Source organism: Anabrus simplex, chromosome 2 (genome assembly GCF_040414725.1).
Source record: "Anabrus simplex isolate iqAnaSimp1 chromosome 2, ASM4041472v1, whole genome shotgun sequence".
Classification (NCBI taxonomy): Eukaryota; Metazoa; Arthropoda; class Insecta; order Orthoptera; family Tettigoniidae; genus Anabrus; species Anabrus simplex.
In genome coordinates this window covers 402867893-402888383 of record NC_090266.1, presented here as the reverse complement: position 1 = coordinate 402888383, position 20491 = coordinate 402867893, and positions in this window count along the sequence as shown.

The window sequence follows — 20491 nt, the reverse complement described above, 5'->3', positions numbered from 1 at the left end:
AATATGTCACAAAGGAAAGGTTGGTCACAGTAAGTACGGGTAAAAGTAAAAGCAAAGTCATCTCCCTACAGGCCATGAAGGCCCTTGGAGGGGTGGAAGGTAAAGGCTTCCACTATCCGTAACCTCGGCACTTTATGGGGTAGAGTGGTTAGCTCTACGCAAGTACGGGTAGATGGTGTAAATACAGTATATACTAATGAACTAAGGTCTTGGATGAGATATAGGTTCAGTTTCCAAAAACTCTATGTATACATTCAAAAATATTTGTGAATTGTAAAAAGGGAGGTATATTAATGAACCAATGATACAAAGATAATGTGAGGAATTCAAACGCGGAAAACTGAGATTAGAAGGTATGGATCATAGTAGAAAACCTTTGATAGTGTACAGTGGTCAAATTTATTTACTTATTCATGGGACGGTGGTTTATGTAGTGGGCGATAAATGTCAAACGTTCCAGTAAAGAGCATTTGGTGAAAAGTGCAAATTTCATTGCATGTCTGTTGTAGTAAGACACTTCGTTACCGAAATTTCACTTCATTAATTTTCTGAAGATTTTGTGTTAATTCCAGTATGCACTTGGATGGTGTGTACGATGATTTTAATATATTGGCGGAATGATTCAATAAGTTTCTGGAGAGAATTTGACTAAGCAATATTATCTCATGGAAACATTAGTAAGAAAAAAAGAGAAACAAAGAAGTCATTCACAATGTTCACAATGATGAAGTGTCTTAGGATTAAAATTATCACGCAGGTATTGGCGTACTTCAGTCCTTTCCTCTCGAATGAATGTCGAGCTTGCTCTAGCACTGGGCATCATCATGGTCTAAATCGTTTGAATATAATAAAAATCTTGGTACAGTAGTTACACCGTGTGTTCTGTTAACCATGAACACTACAAATTTCCATCAAATCACGGAATCAAATTTACTTGTACTTTTTTGCCCAAGTGTACTTTATTATTATTATTATTATTATTATTATTATTATTATTATTATTATTATTATTATTATTATTATTATTATTATTATTAGTAGTAGTAGTAGTAGTAGTAGTATTAGTATTATTGATAGAATTGACCAACCATGTGAGTAACTATGACAACACAGCGTGATCTAACTCACTTTCGAGTATTTCTGCCATACACGAAGCATGATAACTCATATCTTTATTTACATCTTCAGCATCAATTAAGTCAAAAGCAGAAGTCTTGTCTTCTAGAGATTCGGATGAAGCCTCATTCTCTTCAAATAAATCGCTACTTGTATCACATGTATCGTCACTCTCTCCCAACGGGCCTAAACATGTTGCACCGGGAACACCGCTACGAGAGAAGTCCGAAGTATGTTTGTTGAACTTCGCGCGAGATGGAAGGTAGGCAGCCCGCCGAACGCAGTGACGTACCCAGCGAGTGACGTGGCCGCCGTGAGCCAGCTATCCGCTACCATATATGGTAATGTTCCAGCTCATCCTCAAAAGTACATTTCGAGCTACATTATCGCTATTTTGACACTGGCAACTTAAAAGCCTTTACAATGGACATCATCTCTTAAGATTTCAAGAAAATCCACCGAGTATTATAGAAGTTATAAGGGTAGATAGTACCCGAGTTCTAGACACTTCCATGCGAACGTGTATAAAAGGAGGCCCACCCGACCTACGAATTCAGGGTCTGTCACTCCGCCGTCTCTGTGACACGGGTGACAGGAGAAGTATTGTGTGTGTCGAACTTCTAGTCGACAGTCTGCGAAATCCAAGTTCGGTATTTTCTCTAAGTGTTGTATCAGGACTTTATCATATTCTTGAAGTGCCTGAATGGGACTTTATTTTTTGCGAGCATCGTATTGGAACTTTGTCATATTACCACATTGGAACTTTGTTTTTTTGTGTGTGTGTCGTGATTGGACTTTGATATTTCCTTAAAGTGCCATATAAGAACTTTGTTTTTTTTCTGAAGCGTCTCATTGGAACTTAGTTATTTTCGCCAAGTGTCGCGATAAGACTTTATTATTTTCTTAAGGTGGCGTACTGGAACATTGTCATCGGAACTTTATTTTCTTCGAGTGTCGTGTTGGGACTTTAACATTTTGGCACATTTGAACTTTGTTATTTCTACACATTGGAACCTTTTTTTTTTTTTTGAAGTGCCACATAGGGACTTACTTATTCGACGACGATTGAAAGGACTTAGAATTTTCACGAGTGTTGTGTACCGCATTGAACTGACGTTTCGAACTTATTCGAACTTATATTTTTGAATCAATTTCTGGAACATTGAACTTAGGGGACATTCAACATTACGTTTAATTGTGAAATATGCAATGCTTTCCAAGTGCTGCACAGGGACTTATGTTTTGATTCTTAAAGACTGTGACAATTCAGAATACGCATATCGTATTCCCAGAAAGCCTAGAACTTTCCAGTATTTATGAAGTCAGACGTTTTCTTTCAAATATTATTTTCTTTAATGGCTATTCACTTCGCTTATTAATGCAACAGGACAGTTTCCGAGTGCTACTTATTCAGTTCATTGCCAATATGCTTTAAATCTTCAGAACTATGCATTTAGGACTGCAGGGACAGTAATCCTCTAGAACATTCTGACTTAACTTGCATTTCTACCAGTACTTGTTCTTCGAGTGATTATTCAAGAACGTTTTGATTTAATATTTAGAGTGCAGTAACCATAATTAAAGGGTCATATCTGTTCAGACAGTGCCCTGAATGTGTGGAGTGCCGTGCAGGAAATTCAGGTGTGAATTACGTCTCGAATCGAACCCAGGAACGTGTGCCAATCTTCGAGACATTCCAGAACGTCGGGACATTCCAGAACGTCGAGACTTCCAGAACGTCGAGACATTTCCAGAACCTCCAGACATTCCAGAACTCCTCATCCGAGCAGGTGTGGTCCCTGCCCAGTCGATGTCCAGCACCATCCCAGGACTTGGAGGTACCAACCAGCCACGACACTTCCACGCTGCTGTATGAAGGTGATATGAACTTGCTTTTGATGATCAATAAACTCAATTTAACAAAGGAATCTCTCAAATTGATAACTATACCTCTCTCTGTACCAGCTCCAATGATAAAGCCACTCCCTAGGTTAAGAAGCATGCTCGTTCATTTAATATCAAGCGCCTTAAAGATATGAACACATTTTTACGGGTACAATGTATTACTATTCATATTTCCATTCGCTCACGCTGCCATTTCGTTAAGACCTAGAGAACATCACGTGATTATTTGTCATGGAAATTATCTAAGCATATTAAATTCTTGTTATCAGCAGCTGTGAATGTAGTTCTATGCATTCCCGATTTATAGTTCCATGTACAAAATCAAAGAATCCATACAGTACAAACAATTATCATAATAACGTTATCGGTTTTACGTCCCACTAACTACTGTCATGGTTTTCTAAAACGGTGAAGTTTACACGTTTTTTTTATAATTATTAACGAATATATCGCAATTGAGAAATATCCCAGTGGCAATGGTCATTTAGAGTAGTGTGATAATAAAGTAAATTTAAGACATAATTACTCATCAACAAAAAAGTACAATAAGAGTACCGAAAAATACATGGAAAGGAAATTTGACAAGAAATAACACCAGTTTAACACTCTAAATCCAACATCATCAAAAATACATTCACAAACAACTAAAATATGTCCAGTGCTTAACCCTACGGCTTACAATACTATAGATTGAGCTTACTACTAGCTTAAAAATACAACACCGTCATATACAAATTCACACGTACCTAAAATATTTCAAAATTTTACACTGTGACTTTTACAACTACAACAAGAACAAGAACTACAATAACAAAAGGATAACAAGCAATTCCATGGAAAGAAAATATTACGAGAAATACTAGTAGTACATTATAAATCCGGTATCATCATATACAAAATTTAACCTTACAAGAATTTTATAGGTTGCTGGGGAATCTAACTACACGACGATGGCATATTTGAGCACCTTCAAGTACAACCGAAATGAGTCGGAATGGAATCCATCACCCACTAACTTGAGCTCAGGAAACTATCACTCTACCACCTGAGCTATTCAGCCCAGGCCAACAATCTTTGAGATCAGATATAAATAAAAACGTATGCGGGCTCTGTCCGACATATTAGCCGTACGGGAAAACCGTGATTCCGGGCTGTATCCGATTCGCAAATATTAAGTGTTAGATAAGTATACTCACGATCATTAGTAACTAATGGCCAGAAGTATTCATTTCAGGCAAAGAAATCTGTACAGTCCTCAGGACCACCCAGTAGCGGCTTACTCTCTCTCTCTCTCTCTAATTGGTCAGAAAAGAGCCATACACACAACTGAAGTGCAAAGATGAATATGTTAACTCAATGAGGGTCAAATTCTCCTGGTCCTTTGTAATATTTGTGGAAAAGAACACAAGAGGCCATTTTAGAGGACAGTCTTTTAATATGGCCACCATTAAACATGTTGCTTATGAAAATTTATCGCACAGAAAATCCCTACGCCACGACACACGTCTGTGTTTTCGGATGGGGAATAATTGTACTTTTTACGGTGTACTTCCTAAAATATATTGTCGATAGGTCATATACTAGCCATCAATGCGACAAGGCTTTGGCGTGTTTCCTTTGTGGTTCGTATACAAGGATAATGATCACCAGTGGTGCAATGGTGTTTATAAAATCGTTCCTATGGAGGTAGTAACATTGCTGACCAAACACATATATACCATATGTATTGGGACGGGACTACATAGTGCAAATTTCTTCACAATTAAATTATACTTAACGAATTGTTTTACTTGGTTAAAAAACCAGTATAGCCAGAATATTTAATCATAGCAACATATTAATCAGTAACTGAAAAGATGCCAATCGAGTAAGAGTGACTTGTGAGTGCGTGACGCCACATGCCACACCTTCTGGAAGACGAACACACGTGATATTGCGCTGCTTGTCTCTTCGCTGCCGAGTGTTGACCCAGTTCTACGCCCAAATGTTACTTGATTCCCTTCACACCCGAAATTACAATGATTGTTGGTGTACAATTCAAGGACATACTGTATGTTTAGTCATAAACTGACATTTAATTACGACATTTGATCGATAAGTTAAATGCAGATTTTAAAGACATAAAGATGTATAACCCTCGGCGGAATCAATTGTCGCGCCTTCCGAAATAGTTCAAAAATGATGATGCTTGTTGTCTGAAGGAGCGTAACATCTACGGTCATCGACCCCCGGATAGTTCAGCGCCGCTCCTGCGTTCGCGAGCACGTAGAAAACTTAAAAATGATGGTAGTCCACCTTATAATTGTACAGAACCAGTAAATGCATCTAATATTATAAACAGTAACTGCGTCCTGTACTTACAGCATTTACGTTTTGATTACTTAACTTCTACAGTACTGCCCCAAGGTGCAAGTGCTATACGCTAATTACATAAAAAGAATTCCGGTGAAGAATTAAGAAGGCTCCATTCGTTTGATAATATAATTAGAACATTCTCCAAATTCACTGTATTCGTAGTTTTATGTGAATGGGTTAAACCAATACCAACATTTCACCAGCTACAAAATGGATTCCATTTTAGCACTATACTAGTAGGCTCAGTTTCAGGTTAAATCAATATATATTTCATCACTTAGTAACGAGAAACAGCCTTCGGAAACTACTCCATACAGCTGTCGTTTCTAAGGAGTCTATTAATAACCAAAATTCCAACTCTTCGTAAGCATAGTTGTACACACACACACACACACACACACACACACACACACACACACACAAAACACGGAAGTCGTCGAAATGTTCGATTACACTAACCGGGCAAGTGGCCGAGCGGTCCGAGCCACGTTTTACAACTTGCATTCGGGAGATAGTGGGTTCGATCCCCACTGTCCGTAGCCCTGAATCTGGCTTTCTACGGTTTCCAAATTTCACACTAAGCAAATGATTGGACTGTACCTTAATTAAGATGACAGCCGCTTCCTTCCCACTCTAGGCCTTTCCTATCCCATCGCCACCATATGACCGATCTGTGTCCGTGCGACGTAAAACAAAATTTTGAAATATTATTATTATTATATAAGACTCACAACATCAACCATTTCCCCTAATTATATGGAATATATAATTAATTGTCTTGCTCCATGGCTAAATGTTTAGCATTCTGGAATTTGGCCGAAGGGGTCTCGAGTTTGTCTCCAGGCTCCTCGGGGATTTTAAATTTCATGGGTTAATTCCTCTGCCTCCAGGGCTGGGTTTTTTCATCTTCATCACTAGAATTCGTAGTAAATCTGGGCCCATCCTCTCAGAGGCTCAGATAGCCTACAGGGCGTTAACTCAGAAAAATTGCACTAGGCCTCCCTGAAGGACACACACCATTAAATATGTACAAAACGTTTTGCGGGCATACACTTACTTCGCCATTGCTGACATCGCTATCGCCGACTATACGACGATTAGTATTGTGATAATTATCACTGTACCGCCAAATGTACAGTATTCGGGAGATAGTAGGTTCGAACCCCCCTATCGGCAGCCCTGAAGATGGTTTTCCGTGGTTTCCCATTTTCACACCAGGCGAATGCTGGGGCTGTACCTTAATTAAGGCGACGGCCGCTTCCTTCCCACTCCTAGCCCTTTCCTATCCCATCGTCGCCATAAGACCTATCTGTGTCGGTGCGAGGTAAAGCAACTAGTAAAAAAAACGAAACCACCAAATGTTCAATTCATAATAAAATTAAACAAATTCGTACACACGACAGCCCAATACACAACCACAGGCTACAATAAATAATGTAGTCAGCTACGCAAAATAGAACACCAGTCATATTCCTTTCTTCCTGACTTTTGTCAGAATGTACTGTGGGCACATGAAGCTCTTGTACGCATAATTCTGCTAATTTATTCAACTAAAAATACACAAATTTACACGTGGATTAGTGTTAACTACAACACTTATTTCTTATTAAGTGTGCTAACAGTAAGGCATCTCCCTAGTAGTAGGCAACACCTTAAACGCCTGAGTGTGGTTTAGTCTCGCAGAGAAATGATGAACTTTATGAAAAACACTTACTTTTGAAATGTGCTAACCGATGACACTACTTTTGTTTCGGGTGGCACCTGGGGCTTGGAATGAACTCTCTTTAGTGGAGTATTGTAACTGTTAAGGGTTGGCACTGTTTCTAAGTCACCACAACTGGAGTTACAAATTAAGTCAACTAATCGTTCCCCAGCTCACCCTTATAAACAAAAGCGTTCTTGGACCTTACGCACCTATCTTCATCAGTGCATCAACCGATGAGGTCTTTCTCACATAAGGCTATGAGTGTGAGAGTACAACTTCGAATATAGGCGGCTGAAACCCTATCCTATCAAGTGAATTATTTGAGTGGGGCGACTGGAAGATACCATCATTTCACTCCAGTATATTACCTTTGTGGTTGAGCCACGGTCACCTTGTTTTATTGTAGTGTTTTCTTTATTTAACTTAGTTTGCAAAATGTAGGTTTCTGGGTTTTAGGGGAACGAATGAACTCACCGCTGCCGGTGTTATGTCATGAGGAAGTACGAATGTGGAACCTCGTTTGGCTTGTTATTCTTATGCTATTTTGGCTATGCTTTTCAAAATTTAAGTTATTCCTTTTTGTTTTCGGTCTTTGAGCGCTGGGATTTCTTCTCTATCTTCTAAGGTAAACTTTTAGCTAACCGGTGCTAGATGTAATAAAATCGATGATAATCAACCTGTTACTACAATGGTGGGAAAAATAGCAACAGATAACCTGAAGGAATGTTTTTATCTAACCGGAATATTGCAAGCCGATCGGGGCCTCGACTATTACCTCCTATTCACGTCAAATCTAGGCTTTCGCAACCAGTTTATGCTAGCTCTGTATTTTCGTAAAGAATCGGTAACTTGCCCCATTCTCTTCCTGTTTTACTAAAAGGAGACTCAATATTTTAGAGAAAACTCTAGAAGTGAGGTAATTTATTTTCTCCGTTACCTGGTCGAATTTCAAGATCATGCATTAGTGTTTGCGTTGTCTCACTAGCAAATTTTTCAAATCATCTATCCGTACACCATAATGATGGTGTCTGATAACATCCTAAAAGCTATATCTGATAAGAATTTCCTTGACAGCTTCCACGCCCAACTGCTAGCGCATAGAACACTCTCTTCTTTTGTTCAAAAACGTACTATTTCACACTGCAACGCGTAGATGAGAACTCGGTGGATTTCATACAATATTAGATTCTATTCCAGAGTTGATGCTCGTAGATATTCCGAATGCCAGATAGTGCCTGTATTATAATATAAGGCATGTCACCTGCCTATAGGTCACAAATATATACATCTCATCCTCATACATTTAGCTAATTGCAAACGATGCCTGTCTAAGCTGAGGGTGTCTGATAACTTCAGAAACAAATACCCTCTAGCATTGTTTAACCAATCTTATTCTAAACGCTTGCAAAGCGGAACTTCTGCTCCAGCGGGCTGGTTCAAGTTCGGATCCCTCCCACACTTTGCTACAAATTATTTCATGAAGCGATAATCCTAATTCCGATAATACTTGTCTCCACCGTGAAGATTGGTCGTCAGTAGTTTTCAACCCAGTCAAGGGAAAATCCATTAAAACATCTACTAACTCCAGTTCCGGTATTATTCTTTGTTTTCTTTCGTGCCCGATTCAGTATTTGAAAATATTGTCAAATATATGTGGTCTGCCGCATTTATTGAAGCTGATATAAATAATGAGCTCGTTTCTGCCTTACTACATATAGGCAGTGTTTTAACTTTCATTAGTGACGAATGGTATTCGAGAATGAAGGCTGCGCCCAAAATTTCGGATTTTTCTCCCTCCTTGTTAAACTGTGTTTCGGCTAACTCTTCAACGTTAGAAACTTTGGTTTTATTCTATGTAAAATCAGGATTGTCAATTTCACCTGGAAGTTCCAATTCTTTGTAACTAGAAATTTTCCCTGACAATTTATTCTGTATGATAATTTATCAGTCATTCAAACTCAATTATCTTTTATTTAACAGAGTACCTACCTGTCGTATCTAGTAAGATAGTTGGGTGAACCTATTTGAAGTTAACATGTAAGATGTTCGTTATTTCCCTTTATTCCTTCTGTCTTTTCCATCTAAATTGTAAGTAACCCCGTCCTGTTGTCGAGTGACGCGATGCTTCTGTCCCCAAACTACTACTTTGGATGCAGGCTACTGGCCGTTCCTCACGAGCGCGGGGCCGGTTGGTTATGTCTTCCATGCCGCTGTGCTATATTGCCATCCTGTTCTCAGTGCTACTGGGACTGGTGCAGTACTGGTTGCCTGCCTGGGGCTCCACATCAGCACGCCGGCCCTTTTTCTATATGGAGCCATGATCCAGGGTTGGAATCGTTAAATCAGTTCTCCATTTTGTCAATGTACCAAGTGGATGATGTATTAGGGTACGTTGGGTGTCCGATTCGTCGGATCCGGTCTTTTCAACGCCGGCCTACCTCGCCACGAACCGTGGTCGTAACTGCGCGGACTATGCAATGGCTGTTTGCATCTATTTTTAGATTCAACCAACCTGTCCGCAAAGAATTATTGACTCAACCTCAGAAATGATTAAAAATCAAAATTTTGAATTTGTATTCAATTTTTCACCTGTCTTCCGAAATTGTGAACATCAGGAAGGGGAGCTCTGAACAACAATGAGGCCTCTCCCTAGTAGTATGCAACACTTTAAACGCCTGAGTGCGGTGAAGTCTCGCGGAGACATGAGGAACTTCATGAAAACCTCTTAATTTTGAAGTTTCTTATCAGATGTCACTATTTGGTTTAGGGTGCCATCTATGGACTTGCATGAACTATTTTAGTGGAATATTGTAACTGTTAGAGGTTCACACTCGCTTGCTTATGTCTTCTGTTTCTAAGCTGTCGCAAATTGAATTTCAAATTAAGTCGACCAATCGATGCCCAGCTCGCCCTTATAAATGACAGCGAACTTGCACATTACGAATCTATCTTGATTAGTGCATCGACCAGCGTGGTCTTCCTCACATAAGGCTACAGGTGAGCTAGGGCAACTTTGAATGTAGCCGACTAATATCTTGTCGTATCATATATGATGTACTTGGCATGTGGCGACGGGATGATTTCAGCGTTTCCCTCTAATATGTAACGGTTAAGGTTGAGCCACGGTTTCCTTGTTTAAATAACTTAGTGTAATTTGTAAAATGTGGGTTTCTGGGTATTCGGGCCAGGAGTACCATCACCCGAGCGGGTGTAAGGTCATGAGGGAGTACGAGTCGGTCCCTAGTTTGCCTTGTCCACCTTTGCTAGATATTGACATAATGGTTGTTTTTGATCAAGTGGTGACTGTAACTCTGTGTTAATGAATATAAAATGATCAAAGCCCATGTGATATTGTCCACAATGAACATCAATTTCTTTATCAATAACTAAAAAGCCGTAACGATGTGATGAGCAGCATGTAGCACACATACGTTTAAAGTAATTGAATGTCGCATCAGTGTTAACATGATCATGATACACATGCCGCATGTTGCGCTCATCTTACCAAAAGAGCACAATGATATTTGCGCTGTTACGTATCAACTGCTTAGGCACACGAGAATAGGCTTGACATCAATAGAAGCAATGTACATATTTATATCGCACCGTACTAAAGTATGCACTAATAACGTTGTTCTCTTCTGTAATGACATCGTCAAATGTCATAAGAGAATCGGGAAGCACATCATCCGGTGATTGTACTTGCTCATGTGTATTTAAATTGAAAATATTTCAAACGATCTTTAACCATTACAATTAGTAGAATATTATGTAAAGGTTGATAGAATGACTTGGCGAAAACGTAAATATTCTCGAAGCGTATGCCATTCAAAGAGGTAATGGGTGTGAGTAAAATATTTTTCTTCCCACATCCCGATGGCCGGATATAATACATCAAATAGTAAAAGGAAACAATGTTCAATATCGTCTTTTTGTACTTGTATCAGAACTAGGTAAGAGATGTGGCACTATGTCACTGACAGGTAGTGTGTCTTGCTGCCTTATAACCTTCGTGGGAACTTAATAATAAATTAGGCAACAGTAATAAATATATATCACACGAAACAACAGGAAATTGCCAGTTCATAATTCGCTCTTTGCGGGTAAAGTCGTGTAAAGAATGGTGAAACAACGATATCCAAACGTTATGAAGAAGAAAACTAAAACAGTTGGATGGTAAGACGTTGTAAAGGCTACACCAAAAGCTACACGAGGGGAATACAATCCGCGTGTAGCTATTTCTTAGGCATTATTATTATTATTATTATTATTATTATTATTATTATTATTATTATTATTATTATTATTATTATTATTATTATTATTATTATTATTATTATTATTATTATTATTATTATTATTATTATTATTAACAAATACATTGCAAATGGGAAATTTCCCGGTGGCAATGGTCACTTGCAGTAATTTGATAAGAAAGTTAAGGTAATTACCCAACAATAAACACACAAACAAACAAACAAACAAAAAAAACAAGTGTACAACAAGCAAATCCATGGAAAGAAAATATTGCAGGAATTACTACTAGTTTAACATTCTAAATCCAGCATCAAAATATACAAATTCATACACAACTTAATTATTTCCAGTGCTTAACGCTACGGCTTACAACACTATAGTGTTACCAGCTTAACATTATAAGTGATAATAAAGTGAAGTTAAAACGTATTTACCTTATAAACAACAACAACAACAAGAGTACAACAAGCGAGAAATAGTACAACTTTCTAAATCCAGAGTCATCATGTAGGAATTCGCGCACAACTTACGTATTTCCAGTATTTAGCACTACGAATTACAATACTATTGGTTGAAATTACTACTAGCTTAACACTATAAGTGATAATAAAGTCATGTTAACAACATAACTACCTAACAACTACAAGTAACTCGAGTACAAAAACAATTACATGGAAAAATATTACATGACATACTACTAGTGTAACATTCAAAATCCAGCACCACGTACAGATTCATACACAACTTAATTATTTCCATCATAATAATATCATAATAATATACAAATACACAAAAACTTAAGTATTTCCCAGTCCTTAACACTACAGCTTTCAATACTACTACTTACATTACTTACAATACTACTTACTACTAGCTTAACATTAATAGTGATAATAAAGTTAAGGTAAATGTTAGTAATTAGCCAACATCAACAACAACAACAACAACAACAAACACAACAACATGAGTACAACAATCAATTCCCTGGGAAGAGAATACCACAAGAAAACTCCTAGTTTGGCAATCTAAACCAATCAGAAAATCACAAATTCAGTGTCCGTATTTTACAACTCTTACTTTTCACTTTACACTTGCACTAATGATCCTCTTAAATGACTTGATACCGGATAGGAATCTATCAAAGACTGCTGCAGGTGATTTATTCCATTCCGTTATGGTCCTGTTAATGAAGGAAAACTTGTCCACGTCCGTCTGCTGCTTTCTGGCCCTAATTTTATGCTTATGCTCATTTCTTGATAAGTACGAGGGAGGTTCCAACCTATTCCTAATACAACGCCAGGCAGCCCTTCCCGTGTAGCTCTTATAAAGACCATACAGGCGAGCTCTAGTTCTTCTAGATTCAAGACTTTCCCAATTAATTGTATTCCTCCTACGCATCGCTCTACTTTAAACTTCTTCTAGGGAATTTATTAAACCCACCCTGTTCGTATCCCAGCACGCAGCTCCATATTCGAGATTCGGTCTTACCAAGCATATTTAAGCTTTATTGTTGGCACCAGAATTAGCTTTCTTGAGATCCCGCATAATAAAATGTAACGATCTCCAGGATTTCTTAACTACATTTTCCACTTGCTTTGACCAGTTTAAGTCTTTTCTAATAGTAACACCTAAGTACGTACATCTAACCACTTCAACAACACTTCCTCCTCCATCTTCGCGGGGATACATAATTCCATTGAGATATAATCTCAGATTTCTTAATTTACAGTGATCAAACTGTGAGCTACATGTTTCATGGTTGAATTTACGATGGGTTTGAAATCCACATATAATGTACAATAGACATTAATTTTGAGAAAAATAAATTTGGGTTGCTCTACGACATGCTTTGAAAATTCCAATCATCGTATTATCAGAAAGAAGTCCGTCCGCTATTTTCGCCTGATGTATTTAAAAATAAAGCACCGATTGCAGTTATGGACTGCTCTTATCATGAAAAAAATATAAAAGTATTTCCTGTCGAAATTCGTTTAGAATTTGAAACATCTGAAAACATTCCTGCTAACAAAAAAGCCAATTGTCTTATTATTCATATGAGTGATGTCACTTACCATCCGCTAACGAACATTTTTACAAGACTATAAAAATGGATAGCCCTTTCTTATGAACATTAGTGTGTGCTTCTATATCGTGCGCTCTGGAACAGAAAGATTGTTTTTTTGCTACTTGCTTTACGTCGCATCGACACAGATAGGTCTTATGGCGACGATGGGACAGGAGAGGGCTTTGAGTGGGAAGGAAACGTCCGTGGCCTTAATTAAGTTATAGCACCAGCATTTGCCTGGTGTGAAAATGGGAAACCACGGAAAACCATCTTCAGGGCTGCCGACAGTGGGGTTCGAACCCACTATCTCCTGAATACTGGATACTGGCCGCACTTAAGGGACTGCAGCTACCGAGCTCGGTGAAACAGAAAGGAAAAAAAGACTACACGGTTACAGACAATCGTCTTGTCAACAAACAAAACTGTGAATGTGCATCCTGTTCGCCTACCAGTGTAAACAATACGCAACATCTTATTTATCTCACACAAGTAAGTGAGGCTATTAAGATGTTCTATAACCATAGAGCCTTATATCAGATGCAAAAACATCTCATTCAATTTTACCACCAGGAATTTTATTTATGTTCGCTGCTCCTTTCGCAGATACTTTCTGGGTCATCCTTCCTCTCCACAGTAACATATCAATCGATGTAACTTTATGCAGACCCTGTTGATATCATTACAAGCATCGAGGTAAAAATAGTACGGATGAATGGGATGGACCTAATCCGAAGAATAAAAACTGTTCACAATGTATAGATGAACGTTTTCCCTTCATTATAGTACCTGATAAAAATTCTGAAAGGAACAAAGAACATGAATAACAGCAAGGTAAGGACTGTATTAACTTCTTTATAAAGCATAACATACATAGTATAATAATATTTATAAAACTTAATTTTATAACCATTAAATGTCTTTTAAAATCCAAAGGTTGCAGGGCTTCATTACAATTTCGGAAGCATGCTACCTCGTCGCAGTAAGCTGTTAAGAACAGCAACCTTGTCGACAGCATAACAAAGACTGTTGTATAACCGGTAGTACGTAGTTTGTTTAATTTTGTAAATAATTACACAATAAATATTTCATTAAATTCAAAATATTCTACTTATTGCTCACCCTTTGCCTCCTTACACCTTTGGAAATTTTCACACTTATCTCATCTATAAAGGCTTGAGTTTACTGGAGAGTAACCGTGATAACGAACAAGTCTAAACATGCATAACCATGTCGATGTAGTCGCTACATGTTAAAACGGAATGACCTTAGTACAGCACTTGCTCAGTCTCGTCGGAGACAACTCTGGCGCAGGTAGTCAAATAAGTAGAAATTCGCTTTAGGAGGAGGAAAAGGAAGGTCGTGTATGAGGTAAGGCAAAAGTTTGCGGCGGAAAGGCCAGTGTCTCAACCATCTGTGCTATTCAGCCTAGCACGGTAAGGTATGTCGAAGCGTACAATTTCTAATAACTGGAGTGTGTGACCAAAAAAGCCTTCTAATCCTCTCCGCAGTGAGGGCATATAACGCTGTTGTTGTTGGTAATTTGTCCGTCGGATAGAGACGTAAAGCCTTGAGCAGACCTCTGTATGCTATTCGATAGGAGAAGGCTATGTGCCAATACCGGGTTTTATCCTGTCTCCATATATCATGACCTTCAATTCATATTCCCTGGCGTTAGGAAGGGCATCCGTTAATCGATCTTAATCATTACAAAAAACCAACATCGTAGAAAAACGAGAAAAGGAATGGACACACGACTCGCACCCTTAGCCGTCAGCCCGCATTTCAAATAACTCACGTTGTGACGTCACAGCTCTGACAGGTGAAGGCCTGCAAGTTCGGTTGTGTGCATTCTTAAATAGCCCGTACTTATTACGTCACAGATGTATCACTACACTATGGGGGTACTAAGCCAGATGAGGAGGAGGAGGGAAGAGCAACTGACCGCAAAAATAGGCCATGATGGCGACTAGTATTTAGGCCATTCCAAAATGGTGTCTGTAAGGAGGGAAGGGCATCTGCCCGTAAAATTGTGCCCAAGATGGCGACTGAGATGTAAGGTCCCTCCAAAAATGGCGTATGTGAGGAGGGAAGGGCATCTATCCGTAAAACTGGTTCCAAGATGGCGACAGTGTAGCTAGGCGCCTCCAAAATGACTTCCGTCAGGAGACAACGGCATCTGACCCTAAAATGAGCCCAAGATGGCGACTATGTAGTCTTTTTGCTAGTGGCTTTACGTCGCACCGACACAGATAGGTCTTATGGCGACGACTATGTAGATAGGCCATCTAGAATGGCGACGGAAAGGGCATCTCACCAATAAACTGAACCCAAGATGGCGACTGTGTAGTTAGGCCTCTCACCAAACGCGAAAGAAGATGGCGATTGTGTAGTCAGGCCCCTCCAATATGGCGACGGGAAACGCATTTGAGGGTAAAACTGGGACAAGTTGGCGACGGTGTAGTTAGGCCGCAGACAAATGGCGACGGGAAGGGCTTCTGATCGTAAAACTGAGTCAAGATGACGACGGTGTAGTTAGGCCCCTCCAAAACGGTGTCGGGAGTGGCGTCTACTCATAAAACTAGGTTAAGCCATATGTGGCCCTCTGGTGGGAAGATAAAATGGTGACGGGAAGGTCATCTGACCGTAAAACTGGGGCCCTGTTTAGTTAGGCCGTTCCAAAATGGCGTCAGGGAGGGAATCTGGCCGTAAAAACTGGTTCCCTGTGTAGTTAGGCCCCTACATTAAGTTAGGCGTGTTGTCTTATTCAAATCTCGATTGCCCTACTACTCATGATGGCGTCGGCAAAATCCACGAATCCCCGTTGCCTTACTACTCAAGATTGCGTCTGGAAGGACATCTGGCCGTGGAAGAGAGGTTAAACCCCTCCCGGATGGCGTCGGCAACGGCATCTAGCATTAAAACTAGGCCCTGTGAGGTTAGACCCCTCTAAGAAGGCGTTGGGAAGGGCATCTGTCCATAAAAGTGAGGTTAGGCCACCCAAGATGGGGAGTGTGAGGTTAGGCTTGCTCACTTATGCAAAATATGACATCGAGAAGGGCACCTGGCCTAATAGTGAGCAACCTTCCAAGGTGGCGACTTTCAGGTTAGTCTTGCTCTCTTACGCAAATCCGCATTGCACTACTACTATACCAGGGGTCAATGACCTCGGGGTCAAACACGCATAGGTACACTACTCGTGGTCAGTGACCTCTGGTGCTGACTCAGCACAAAATGCTGACATGGTGTTTTAGAACATACATTGCCCTAGTACTGATTCAGCTACTCATTTTAATTTGTATTTGGCCTTTTCTGTTTATCATTCTATTTAGCGATGATTCTTGACCGAGTAGGTACTGCTACTGTTTCTGTTGGATCCTTGTGATTCAAATATCGTATTGTTTCTTCTCTCTTACATATGGCAGCGATTCTTAAGGTTCAGTATTTCCTTGTTTGGATGTAATTAGGAGTAACCTTTTGGGGGGTTCTAGGCCCGTAGGTCGAGAGCTTGATTTCTCTTTCAAGTGTGAATTTAACTACCGGAAACTCACGCTTCATTTGCAATATACCAAATATTTTCTTACCACGGTAAAGGCTAATAAGTCTGGAAAGTTGGGAGTCTATTCTAACGAGAAATTAACGAAGCTTTAAAGCTAGCGAGTAGAATGTTGTTGCCTATCTTTGTTAAAGCAAATTTCTAAATATTTACCCTTGTTGTTAAATGTTGATGTTGGTGTTAAAAAATAAACAAAAAGAAGGAACGAAAACAATATTTAGGAAATACATTCAAAATAAAAACATCTCGTGGTCATTTTTACGGGGTCCAAGGCTCTGCCGCTTCTTCCTCTCTGCTGGCCTTGTCTCGTAACATTAACTGTTAAATAAAATGTATCCGCTGCATGGACAATAAAGATATTACCTGAACACTGCATAATAAAGATAAAACTCCGTAACAAGATATTTTGCTATTACAAACTGAAGATATTTAAAATGGTAACTTGGATTTGAAGGTCTGCGGGCTACTTGCACTTATATTTTATTGCCCTAACAGTCCTCGGGAAACCATAAAGTAATTTTCAGCCCTCATGGGGACTCCGTTACCTGACCAATGACGTGTTGTGTTAGTTACGTTTTAGTTAATGAATGCGGACATTCGTCACCACTTAGTAACAGGTGGCAATATCATTACATCTAGTGCAGTACCACACACCCCTATTCATTTTTCGCGTAATTTAAAAACAGCACGATTGCGTGATTTTTTCCTGCCCCATTCACCCGATAGGATAAACATGGGCAGTTCAGGGCAAGAGACGTCATGCAAAACTGGCGATAATACATTAACGCTGCATGTTGCAGTTTCACTGAACTATAGAGCGTTAAACGTTTGTGCGGGAATTGTAATAGGTTTTAGTAAAACGTTCTGTTATTTTGATTAATAAATGGAATAAATAGTTTAGGTAAACTTAGGCAACGCTTGTATTGAATTCGAAGAGTTTTCGCGCCCGCATGTAGGTGATAAATTTTACGTTCATCTGGCCACTCATAATAAATATTGTCACTTTGATCGTGCATAGAGTGGTGTTGGTATACCAGATATTAGAGGGGCTCACGAGTGTATAGGGTTTCTACAACCTCAAAATGTAGAGCAAATGTTAAGTTATTCAAGGTATCGTTTATATGGTAATGAAAAATTAAAAGATGCATTTTTCTGTTATTTTTAATTTAAATAATGCCATTACCGAATTTCGTAACATTCATAATTCAACCCTTCAATTTGCTATTTTTTGTCAAATATTTGGTGGAAATTGAAACGTTAATTTATATTTTGCCTGCGGCTTATTTTGGAATATTTAGAGTGTGGAGTATTAAGTTGGGAAATATCGTACGGAAGATGCTTTCAATATATAATTTGAACAATTTGCAGTAGTAGTAGTAGTAGTAGTAGTAGTAGTAGTAGTAGTAGTAGTAGTAGTCTGTATCTATTAGTGTTAAAATATATGTTTTGCTGGGTATCGGCTAGTATTGGAATTTTCAATCAAGCTTGTTCAAAGTACGGTTGAAGTGAGGACATCAGAAATTGAAAGGCTGCTTCATACATTTACGTTGAAATGGCTGAAATTTGACCATTACAATTTTTAGACACAAACACATACGCAAAAAGGACAGTGTCCTGAGCCTACTAGGAAATCAGTTGGGTTGACTCTTATGGAATTCTTACCTGACAGTAGTTTCAATCTAATTTCACTTGATGTCGACTGTCTTAAAATGTATAGATAGACTTCCGAAAAGCTTTTAAAATTCTTTAAGATATTCCTTGAACTTACAACTCCAGGAAAGCTATACTATGACAGGTGAAGTTGAGTGCCATAAATGGAAACAATTACACAACATTAGATAGAATATTTTATAATAAGTTTCACGTGATTTATCTACCAATATGGATTATCATAACTTAATTCAAGTGAGTAGATGTGTTTTGAAATCGACATAAATCTAACAGGACAATTATTTCAGAACAGGTGGATATTTCAGTTAAACCAGAATACAATTTATGAATACACTTGGAAATAATTTGTCGAAGAATAAGGAAAGGGAGAGATATTGGAAAAGAAGCACATTATGAACCAATATATAATTTACGTTGCAGTGAAAGTAACCATTATAGAAGTATGTTGTTAAATACATGATATTTCCGTGTTTCAAAATCCTGACCTAGAGAGTGATAAATCAACTATCTCTCCCTAAGGATACCGCAACACAGCAACTTAGTGTGGTGTCTGATAACATTAAGTATGTATACATGTTCACAATTCGGTCCGGGATGCTTATCAGAACTATATTTCACTTCTACGATTTCAATCTAACGATGGATTAACGGAATGCTTTATTTCCACTACATGTTAGCTTATATTTTCTGGCCCTCTAGCAATGTCAAAGTTTTGTTCCTGCTTTTTAAGATTTTTAATCAGAATTGTGATAATAATACAGCAAAGAAGTTGCCTTCATAGAAACGTTAAATAATTGAAGACTGGACATCAATAACGGGCTAAGTGCCAAAACAATTAGAAAATGTTTAGACCCAAAACGTGAGCTCTGTGCCATTGCCAACAAACTATGAAGCGCGCTATCTACCATGACCATGATTGTAGTGCATACAAGGCCCGAAATATGGCATGAGAGGTATGTGCCGGGCCGCTGGTGAAGCTATTATGGGCTATGTGCCACCGAGCTTTTACTGTTGATTCTGAGGGTCATGACAACAACATCGCTGTGAATTTTAACCTAATTCTTTGGAGAAAAGCCTGTTGAGAGTTTTAATTTGTGATAGTACATTTTGAGAACGATGGAATTAAACAGTGACACAAGCAAAATAGAAAGAAGGGAGAATCAATGTTTTATTCCCCTCAGCTTTCATGCTACAATCTGTGTGTCCATGTAGGTGACAAAAACAAGGGGCTCGTCGTACTTGTGGCACGAGGGTATGAGTGGTCGAGGCGGTAATGAAATTGCTCCATGTCTGTTTAAAGCACTCGGTAGTCCTGAATTTATGACGAAACGAAAACTTAATGTCTAGTCTGATAACTGCAATGGCCAGAACAAGAACAATATGATTATGTTTCTTTGGATTTACGTGACGATTACTGGCAAGTATGATGAGATAAACCATAAATTTTTAGTCTCTGGCCATTCAGATTTATCTTGTGACAGAGATTTTGCACAGATCGAGAAACGTAAAAGGGTTGAAAATTGTCAAGTTCCTGACCTGGTCAAACTTATGGTGAATGCAACACCGAACAATCCATTTACGGTTACTATGCTTCAATCTGATGACTTCTTTGATTTAAAAAAAAGCAGCTGATTCATACACCAATACGGTAAAACTAAATATTTCCAAATGCAGCTGGATTAAAGTTCAGTTTGTGGGTTACTGTAGTCACGTCCTAGTTCGTGAACCCTGGGCAACGGCTGAGTGGCCTAGTAAGTGGTCCTGAGAGTCGTGATACCAGTTGCTATGGAATGGGAGTGGGCATCTCTTACATATTCTGAGTCCTGGCCCTCCTTGTGCTCAGGCGGCTAGGACTATACAATCC